The sequence below is a fragment of the Octodon degus genome, unplaced genomic scaffold (genome assembly GCF_000260255.1).
Source record: "Octodon degus isolate 3935 unplaced genomic scaffold, OctDeg1.0 scaffold00080, whole genome shotgun sequence".
In the NCBI taxonomy this organism is placed as follows: domain Eukaryota; kingdom Metazoa; phylum Chordata; class Mammalia; order Rodentia; family Octodontidae; genus Octodon; species Octodon degus.
Window position 1 is genome coordinate 1,247,823 of NW_004524656.1, and position 9,779 is coordinate 1,257,601.

The 9,779-nt window shown below is 43.6% G+C and overlaps 1 pseudogene; it reads left to right on the forward strand.

The window, feature by feature from the left end:
* The first annotated feature begins 5,558 nt into the window (after window positions 1–5,558).
* LOC101572957 lies at window positions 5,559–6,026 on the forward strand (annotated as a pseudogene).
* The last annotated feature ends 3,753 nt before the right edge of the window (window positions 6,027–9,779 follow it).

The window sequence follows — 9,779 nt, forward strand, 5'->3', positions numbered from 1 at the left end:
GTCTTGCTTGTTGCAACCCTATTCACTGTAAGAACCAATGCTACTCACCTGACCAACCTCACACTGCCCAGGATGACAGGGCCATCCCTTGAGGCTGAGTCAGTGCCACTTAACTACGTCCAGGAGATTCCCTGTTGGCAAAAGCAAAATACCACTGGGCCAGTCAGATGCTTATGCATGAGTTTCATAGAAGCATGGGAAAGGTTAATCCTAAGGACAAACTCTGACCAACAGAAGAGGACACCAGTGGATGAATTTTTCTCTCTTCCTCCTTCAAAGAAATAATTATTTTTAGCTTGGGAGAGATTTCAAAATCCAGTATCCCCTCTTGCTTTGTGCCAACTCAGGAAGACACCTACGTTGCACTCTGCCTTCCTCCCCTGCCTTACTTTTCTTTTCCTCACTCCTATCCCCAGGAACAGAAACGTAACCAATCATAACAAATAAATATTTGATTCCAGTTTTGCTTTCTGAAAAACCACAACAATATATCACTCTACAGTGCCAAGAACACCAGAAATAAAAGACAAAGAAAAAGATGCAAAGAACACAGGTCTCTAAGATTGCTGGTGGTCGTGTAAAATGTTACCACCATTCTGCAAAATAGTTGGGTAGTTTCTCAGGAAATTAATCATGCAATTACTATCTGACCCAACAATTTCACTCTTGGGCATTTATTCCAAAGAAATTTTTAAAAACTGTGTTCATAGAAAAACTTACACACAAATGTTCATAGCATCTTCACTTAGGACACAGGTAAAAACCAAAGTCTGCTTTGTGTGATGTTTGAGCAAACTTCTGGAGAGTCTCGCAATGAAATATTACTCACCCAATAACAAAAGGATTGAACTATTGATACATGTCACAACAAGGAAGACAAGTGTACTACACTTACTGGAAACAGTCAACCTTGGGCAGTTATGTACCGCATGGTGCCATCAATAGAACATCCTAGAAATGATGCAAATACAGAGATGAGGAACAGATTAACAGCTGCAGTGGCACAGTGTAGAGTGGGTATAAGCTTTCCTATACAGATATAATGGGAGGATATTCTTTTGTTATGGAGAAAATATTCTGGGTCTTAATTATAGGGATGGCTATATAGATCAGCATAGAACTATACACATACAAGCACATAAATAAATACAGCTTTAAACGTGAGGAAAACTGGATAAGACCCCTAGTCTAGCTAACACCCATGTCTCAGTGTGAGCCACTTGGTTTTGACAGTCATCCAGCTAGAGAACACCATTGGCAGCTGAGTAAAGAGTGTACAAGGACTGTTTGTACTGGTTTGTAACTTCCTGTGAGTTTATAATTGTTTCAAAATTTAAGAAAAAATGTTTTTTAAAAACATTTTGTTTATCAGCTAATCAGTTAATGGACACTTAAGCAGGTTCTATTTTTTGGTTCTTGTAACTAATGCTACTGTGAACGTGGGTGTGCAAAGCCCTTTTGAGGTCTTTTCAATTCTTTTGGATATGACATAAAAATGGAATTGCTCCATTAAATGATAATCTGCTATTATGTGTATCCGTGCATATGTATATATTCAAAAAACAAGAAAAATAAATCTAAAAGATAAATGTTTAAAGCTATCCTCCTTCCCCAAAACAAAGTTTAAACCTCGCCCACCTCGCCAAAATTAATGACCGTCAAAGATACTTTCCCCTGTGCTGCAGATGCACGTGAGCCTGGATAAAAGCCAGAAAAGCAGCCGCAGCTAAAGAGAAGTAAACAGAGCACAGCCTGGAACCTGCAGGAGGACAGGAAACGGCTCAGGCATAGAAGTGGGCTTCAGGGTTTGTAGAAGGAAGGAGGTCATGAGCTCGCTGACACCGGAACACAGAGCAAAGGGCAGGAGCCCACAGGAGGGGGCGGACCTGGGCTCAGAGCGCAGGAGCAGGGAGAAGCGGTCATCTGTGTGGAGGGAGGAAATAATTCGGAGATCGCACGTCCGGGGGGAGGCAGGGACGGGGGCTTGGTCTCGTGAGCATCAGTGGCCTGAGACTAAGGCCACGGCTTTTGCCTGCCTCGGAGAGCAGCCGGGACTGTCTTCCAAGGCTACCTCACCTTTGCCCAAGGCACACTAATCTTTCGCCTCATCACAGCCTACATTTGCATAGAAACTTTTTTTTTTCAAATGTTCCATATCTGTGACCTGGTTTGAACCTCGCTGTGCCATAAAAGAGGGTATTTTTTAGGGTAACAAAATTAAGTACAGAGGTGTCACTGACTCACACAGATTTGGAAGTGACATTTCTCATCTCAGGGATGTGACAATCACTCTGAACTAGGAATTGTGCGACCCGGGGTTTCCTGGTGGGCATGTCAACTCCCAGACAACAGTCCTGTCCTATGAGGTACAGTGAATGAGACATTTAGAGAGGAACGCTCCCCGTAAAAAGCCTCATGGAAACCGCTCTGCTTTTCGAGGTGCTGTAAAGTTAAAGGCAGAGCGTGGTTTCACTTGCTTATGGCTTTTATCTTCCTTAAGAAAGACAAGGGTGGTCTGGCCAGATAGCTCAGAGGATGTGCCTGCTTAGGCAGAGCGCAGTGGCCAGGGTTCGATCACCCGCAAGCCATGCGGGCGCACTGAGCTAGCAACTGAGATTGGGCGTGGTGGCACGCGCTTGTAATCCCAGCACAAAACCAGAGAATACTATGAGTCCGATGTAGAGAGACCCTGTAGACCCTGCACTAAATACATATAATAAAATAAAACATCGAAAATATAATGAAAGAAAGACAAGGGAAACATGGAAATTCACCCAGCCCCGTTTTATGTTCTCAGATGATTCTTAAGTCTCAGTCATACACGAGTCCTGGATTAATCAGAATTTATTTTTATCTCCCAACCTTCGGCTGAGGCTTACAGCGCTGTTCTTTGCCTGCTGGGAGAGGTTGCCATAGAAACCCTTTCAGGCAAAGCCTTGGCTCGTTTTATAATGTTGTGACTGCAAGCCGGAATTAAGACAGACCAGCCACTCCCAGGGAACAATGAGAGTGTTCGGGGCTCAGAACGTGCGCCATCCCCTCTACTCCAAGGTTTTCTGCGCCACACAGTGTGAAGCATTTCCCCAAAAGATCAGTGTCCAAGCACAAGAGCAAATACTTCTTCTTCTTTTTTTTTTTTAATTTATTTATTTGTGTGTGTGTGTGTGTGTGTGTGTGTGTGTGTGTGTGTGGCCAGCTCAGCCCACCAGGGGGCGGGGCTGGCTGGCATGTGGTGCTGGGGGATTGAACCGCGGTCCCTGTGCTTTGCTAAGCTTGTTCTAAATAGGTGCTTTAGACCACTGAGCCATCTCACCAGCCCGAGCAAATACTTTTTCCTCCTGCGGCCTGCTCCCCTTTGGCTTCTCCAGGGCACTATTAGGCACCCTTGAGGCAGCCCTTGTGCGCTGGAGCCAACTCAGCTCAATACCCAAGACCAACGTGCAGGCCCTTCCATGTTGGAGAGTATCACCCTGGTAGCCTAAAACTGCAGTATTTATGACAAGTGATACAGGTTAGAGGTTTTCTTTATACCAGCTCACAAGATAACACATTTTTCTTTTTTTTTTTAATTTTTTTTTTATTTATTTGAGAGAGAGAGAGAGAGAGAGAGAGAGAGAGAGAGAGTGGTGTGTGTGTGTGGCCAGCTCAGCCCACCAGGGGGCGGGGCTGGCTGGCATGTGGTGCTGGGGGATTGAACCGCGGTCCCTGATGCCTTGCCAAGCTTGTTCTAAGTAGGTGCTTTAGACCACTGAGCCATCTCTCCAGCCCGATAACACATTTTTCTAAACACTAAAAAGATTTAATAACTGACTAGGAGTAATTTATCTTCCAAATATTATTGACTCACAGATATCTCCCAGTGGAAAGGAGAAAAAGCTACTCAGATTTGCATTTGAGATGAGAACACATGCCTGCTCTCCAACTGAAACCGTCCTCAAAATGTTTGTGTATCTCTATTATCATACTGTGCAGGGTTTAAAAGACAAAGTGTACCTGTCCTATTAGTCTTCGCAAGCAAAGCTTCTTACTCGCTGCCATGTCCTTAGTACCAAGTGTGGTGCCTGGTGTGCAGAGGGAACTCAGCAGATGCTTGACAGCTGAGTGAGTGAATGAAGGCATGGATAGAAGTCAGAGCTCCAAGGACCAAGAAATACTCTAAAATAATGATTACACTCTAAGAAAATAACAGTCACTTGCTAAAGACAGAGGCCATAGTAGCAATACAGACAAGAAAGGAATTTAGCTGTTATATTTAAAACTGAACCACGGTGTCATTTACTTTCAAACATTCCAGTATTTGTAACAAATGCTGCTCTTGGTCTGCGGCTTCAGCTCCCTGGCTCACCTCTGACTGTTGCTTCCTATAATCTCATTGTGGGCAGCCCTCCTCCCTCCAGTGTCATCACCCTTGTCTGGTGCTCCCTGTTCCTACTGCTAGAATATTCGCTGTCTGCTATACTCTTCTTCCTGCTCCAGTGAGGTGTAACTCTAAGGTAAGGGTACTAGGATGTTCACAAGACTATAGCACCCTTCTCTCTTCATCCCTTCCTCCTTCCTTTTTTCTTTCTTTATTTTGTTTCCTTTTCTCTCTCCATTCCTTGTACCATAAAGACATTTTCCTTTAGAATTTTATTTATTTTTTTTTATTTTTTTTTTTTTATTTATTTATTTTTTTTTTTTTTTTGAGTACCAGGGATCAAACTCCGGACCTTGTGCTTTTCAGGCAGGCACTTCTGCTACTGAGCTATTGTCCCAACCCTTCCTTTAGAATGCAGAAACTTCTCACCAACTATATCTTCAGTTCTTTGGCTATAGATCCTCAAGTTCCAAAACTCCTCAAGGTTAAGTGTCACACAGAGATGGATGAAAAAGACAATCATATTAATAGATTATTTAAGCAGCTTCAAGTGATGTCATCACTGATGAGTTTAGAGTAATAAACAATCATTTTTCAAGATCCATCTGGCTTTTGCACAGAACCAACCATGAAAGTAAATTGTTAGAGCCACTTCCAGTCATCAAGCTAAGCACTAACTACAGAATCTCTGTTCAGTGTGATATGACCATTTCTGTACACATCTTCAAATTTATTTTCAGTAAAAATTAGTGAAGGCTTATGAATTCATTTAAGAGATGTTGAACTGCTTGATCTAGCTCAGCAGTGGAAGACATGCTCAGAATGTGACACGTCCTGTATTCAATCCCCATCACCAAAACAATAAAAAGAAAAGAAAAAGAAAGCAAAGATGAGGGCGAGGGCGTCTGTGGCGAGGACCATGCTGGGCCAGCTGCCCGGAGGGTCGTGTCGGGGACTCGCGCGCCTCCGTGGGTGGTGCACCGGGCCCTCTGCTCAGCTGGCTCGCGGTTCGTGGCGGGGGCAAGCGAGGGGGCAGAGCAGCCGCCCCGTGCCTTCGACCCCGCGCTGCTGGAGTTCCTGGTGTGCGCGCTCTCCAAGAAGCCGCTCCGATATGAAGCATCCACAAATGAACTGATCAATGAAGAGCTGGGGATAGCTTATCCAATCATTGATGGGACTCCTAACACGATACCATAAGCAGCTAGAGCAACGCATCAACAGACAAAGCAAGAAGAAACAGAGCAGCACTGAATCAACGTTTTAAAAAAACACTGCTACATTTTCTTAATTCTTATATATACTTTAAAACAGGGCCGCAGCAGTTTGTGAGTGAGGAGGAAGAATGTTTCTGTCTCTGCCTACTCTGTGCTTATTCCACTGTTCTCCTTAGCAGGACTGTTCTACTCGGCCTCTGTAGAGGAAGACTTCCCACAGGGCTGCACAAGTACAGCCAGCCTTTGCTTTTACAGTCTGCTCTTGCCCATCACCATTCCAGTGTATGTGTTCTTCCACCTCTGGACCTGGATGGGTATTAAGCTCTTCAGGCATAATTAACACTGTATTAAGTCCTAAGCACTTGGTGTTTGAAAGCTCAGCGAGGTGGAATACTGGAGACCTATTTAGTTTGGAGGAAAGTTGCTTTGCCTTGCTTAACTCAGTTTTAGGACTACAAGGCTTAAGATGTAGAAGTTTTGATTTTACTTCTAGTTCTGCCCTTGTTTTTTGAAGATTCTGACTACTGTATCAGAAACAATAAAATGTGATGGAGATTTAAAAAAAAAAGAAAGAAAGAAAGCAAAGATGAGTAGAACAGTGGTTACAAGGAGTGCTAGGATGAAAGGAATGGGAACACGAACAAACAGTACAAACTGTCAGTGTCAAGATGAGAAAGTTTTAGAGACCTAACACACAAAATAATGGTAGGCTGGGCATGGTGGCACACATAAATAAGCCTAGCACTTGAGAGGCTGAGGCAGGAGGATCACAGTGAGTTCTAGGCTAGCCTGGGCTATTTGGTGAGAACTTGTCTCAAAACAGAAAGAACAGAGTGGCCACATAGCTCAGCAGATTAAAGCGCCCACTTAGGCAGACTCAGGGACCAGGATTCAATCCCTGGCATGCCGTGCCAGCCCTGCTCCCTGGGCTCACTGAGATAGCAATTGAGACTGGGCATGGTGGCACATGCCTATAATCCCAGCGCTTGGGAGGCTGAAAACAGGAGAATCACTAGGAGTGACTAGATCAGATGTCGCATGAGTTTCATTCTGGCAATGAAAATGTCTATGTTTTGTCCATGTCCTAAGATTTTTGTGTGAAGCTATATTTAAAACTGGTAGATTATTTAATCTAACAGATAAAATTTCAAGGCAGCCCAACATTCAGGCTGCATCATGGAAACTGCTGATAGATATACAGTAAGAATTAAGACCACAAAGTATAGCTGAAAGATGTAAATAATTTGCAGCTTGGCAAAAAATAAGGTCGCTGAAATGATGAGTCACTTTCTTTTTAAAAAGCCCAAGTACTTTGCTCTGAAACCATAAAAAATTGACTAAACCATGCCCATCACAGGCTGAAAGGTACAAAAGTATAAACTCCTTTTAAATGACTTTGCTTTCTTTAAAAAAAGAGCACCGTGGCTCTCTTTGCCGCATCTCCTGCAAGAATGAAGACAATTCTTAGCAATCAGACAGTCGACATTCCAGAATATGTCGACATCTCTGTGAAAGGATGCAGTTATTGTGAAGGGCCCCAGAGGAACCCTCCAGAGGGACTTCAATCACATCAGTGTGGAACTCAGTCTCCTTGGGAAGAAAAAGAAGAGGCTCTGGGTTGACAAATGGTGGGAAAACAGAAAGGAGTTGGCAACTGTCCGCACGATCTGTAGCCATGTACAGAACATGATCAAGGGGGTTACACTGGGCTTCCGCTACAAGATGAGGGCTGTGTATGCTCACTTCCCCATCAACGTCGTTATTCAGGAGCAGGGGTCTCTTGTCAAAATTTGGAATTTCCTGGATGAAAAATACATTCGCCAAGTTCGTATGAGGGCAGGTGTTGCTTGCTCAGTATCTCAAGCCCAGAAAGATGAACTAATCCTTGAAGGAAATAACATTGAGCTTGTTTCAAATTCAGCTGCTTCAATGCAACAAGCCACAACAGTCAAAAACAAGGTTATCAGAAAATTTTGGGGGGCCTGCCCCTTAGCTCAGTTCAAGTGGCTGCTTCAACAAAGCAGTCAGGCTCAGGTTACTGTGGTTCAATCCCCACAACTCAAGCCAGCCAAACCTGCCCTGAAGGAATTCGGAGCCAAAAAAAAGAAGAAGAAGAAGAAAAATTTTGGATAGCATCTATGTTTCTGAAAAGGGAACAGTTCAGCAGCCAGATGACTAAGATCCAAGAGTTAATCCAGCCACAGAAAAAAGCTTCTGGATTGTAAAGCCAATCTGATATTTTAATGAGACAATAAAAGATATTTATTAAATAGAAAAAAATAAAAAATAAGAAAAAAATAAAATAAGATAAAAAAGAGTACCGTGGTGCCCTACTTATTCAGGCTGCATAGGGAAGCATATTAGCAAATTCAGTCATTGCAGGTGCCTGAACCTGCTATTACATTGGCCCAAGGGAGCCAGGCTACTGCTCAAGCCAGTAGCAGGTCTTGGAGTCACCCACATAGTGCTAGTTTTTAAGCATGCAGAATGCAAGGGTTCCAGGGCCCTACAGGTTTCCACCCAAGATTCCAATAAAAGGTATAGGAGACCAGACAAAAATATGTGACAGAGTATTAGAACCCACCAGGTTCCCTGGAGAGAGTAATGCTAAAACTATCAAAGGAAAGCCACTCCTGTGATGGGGATCCCAGGAAACTGAAGATGCCAAAATGTGAAGCCTTTGCCAAGGAAAGCTCAGAGAAAAATCATGTGAGCTGCAGGCTGAGGGCCAGGGCTACACGGGCCTTTGGGGCTCACACCTCACCACAATCTGTCCTGCATGCTGGACACGGAGCTACAGGATAACACCTTGACTCTACTGTGTGTCAGTCTTCTTTGGGTGCAATTCCTTTCTATTTCCCACTTCTCCCTTTGGAAATGGGAAGGTTTACCCTGTGCCATTGTAAATTGAAGGTACTGAACTTTGTTTTTTTATTTTTACAGGGGCTCAGAGCTAAGAATTTGCCTTATGTCTCAGAGGAGATTTGGGACTTGGGCTTTGACCTTTTAGCATTTGTGGAACTGTTAAGAAGTTGGTGGCCTTTTTACCAAGATGGCACTGAAGGTGAAGAAGGTAATGGACTTAAGGAAAGTCGATCCATACTACAGATATTTGTTTACACTTAAATATTATATGGCAACATCTTCTTGATCATCCAAAGCCTTGTTTTCTTTAGACATACCATGCCAGGTAACTGGGGGTAATAACTGATTATTTTGTCATTATATTTCCTTGGCTAAATGGCATCTTACTTAGCTTTGGCAACATAGTCACTGATAGCTTTCAGTTTAGTCAGATTAGAGAAGCAACTCAGAATCTCATCCTTCAACATCTATTCCTCTAGAACCATATTCAACAGCAATAAAGTGTTGGCCAGAGTTCAGTCAGGGAAAGAGAGCACGGGTATTAGAGGGATAGAGCTCCACTAGAGGAACTAGACATTTGCTAAACTTTATCACAGGAATGAGACATAAAACTGGAAGGCTCTTAGGAAGCAAAGATCTGGACAAGAGCGTTGGAAAATTAGAAAATTCTACTGCAGAAACATTCTCAAAGTGCTGGCCAAGTGGACAAGCACAGGCTTGCAGGGAATTCTGAGAAACAGAATACTCAGGCAGATGAAAGTAGGTCCATGAAAGGGAGACTTGTGTCGAAGCTTACAAAACACTGTCGGCTCTATGTTATTCATAGCCTCAGGGGTCGGTTGTACAGCTAGGTTTGAGGCTGCCCTTGACAGTCAGTGCCAGCAGTCTGGAAGAAAAACAGGGTGCAGAGCAAGGGCATGCAAGGGCCAGCTGCCCTACCTCAAGCACCTGCCTCTGTCCTTCTGACATTTTTGACTGTGATGAACTTCTGAGTGTAACAGTATCTCCTCCACTCCAACCTCTCAAATTGTACAGAAAAATTCTTCCAGATAACTCTAACCTGAAATTGCATGGAGTAGGGAATTCTGGAAAATACAGTGGCCACATGGACCAACTTGCTGTAGCATAATCTAACACAGCTCTCTACAAGTGTACAGTTGGAAGCCGAGACATTTAGTGCAAACCCAGGGAAGACCGCGGGAAGGATCTGCTGAGAGACACGACAAAATGGAATGCCAATTGCATGTGGTCAACATGCAAAACTGAGAACTGAGAGAAGGAAACTGGTCACTTTTCCCCTTTCATTTCTATAGACTCTTAGGTGTTTCCAATTTTTCTATTCC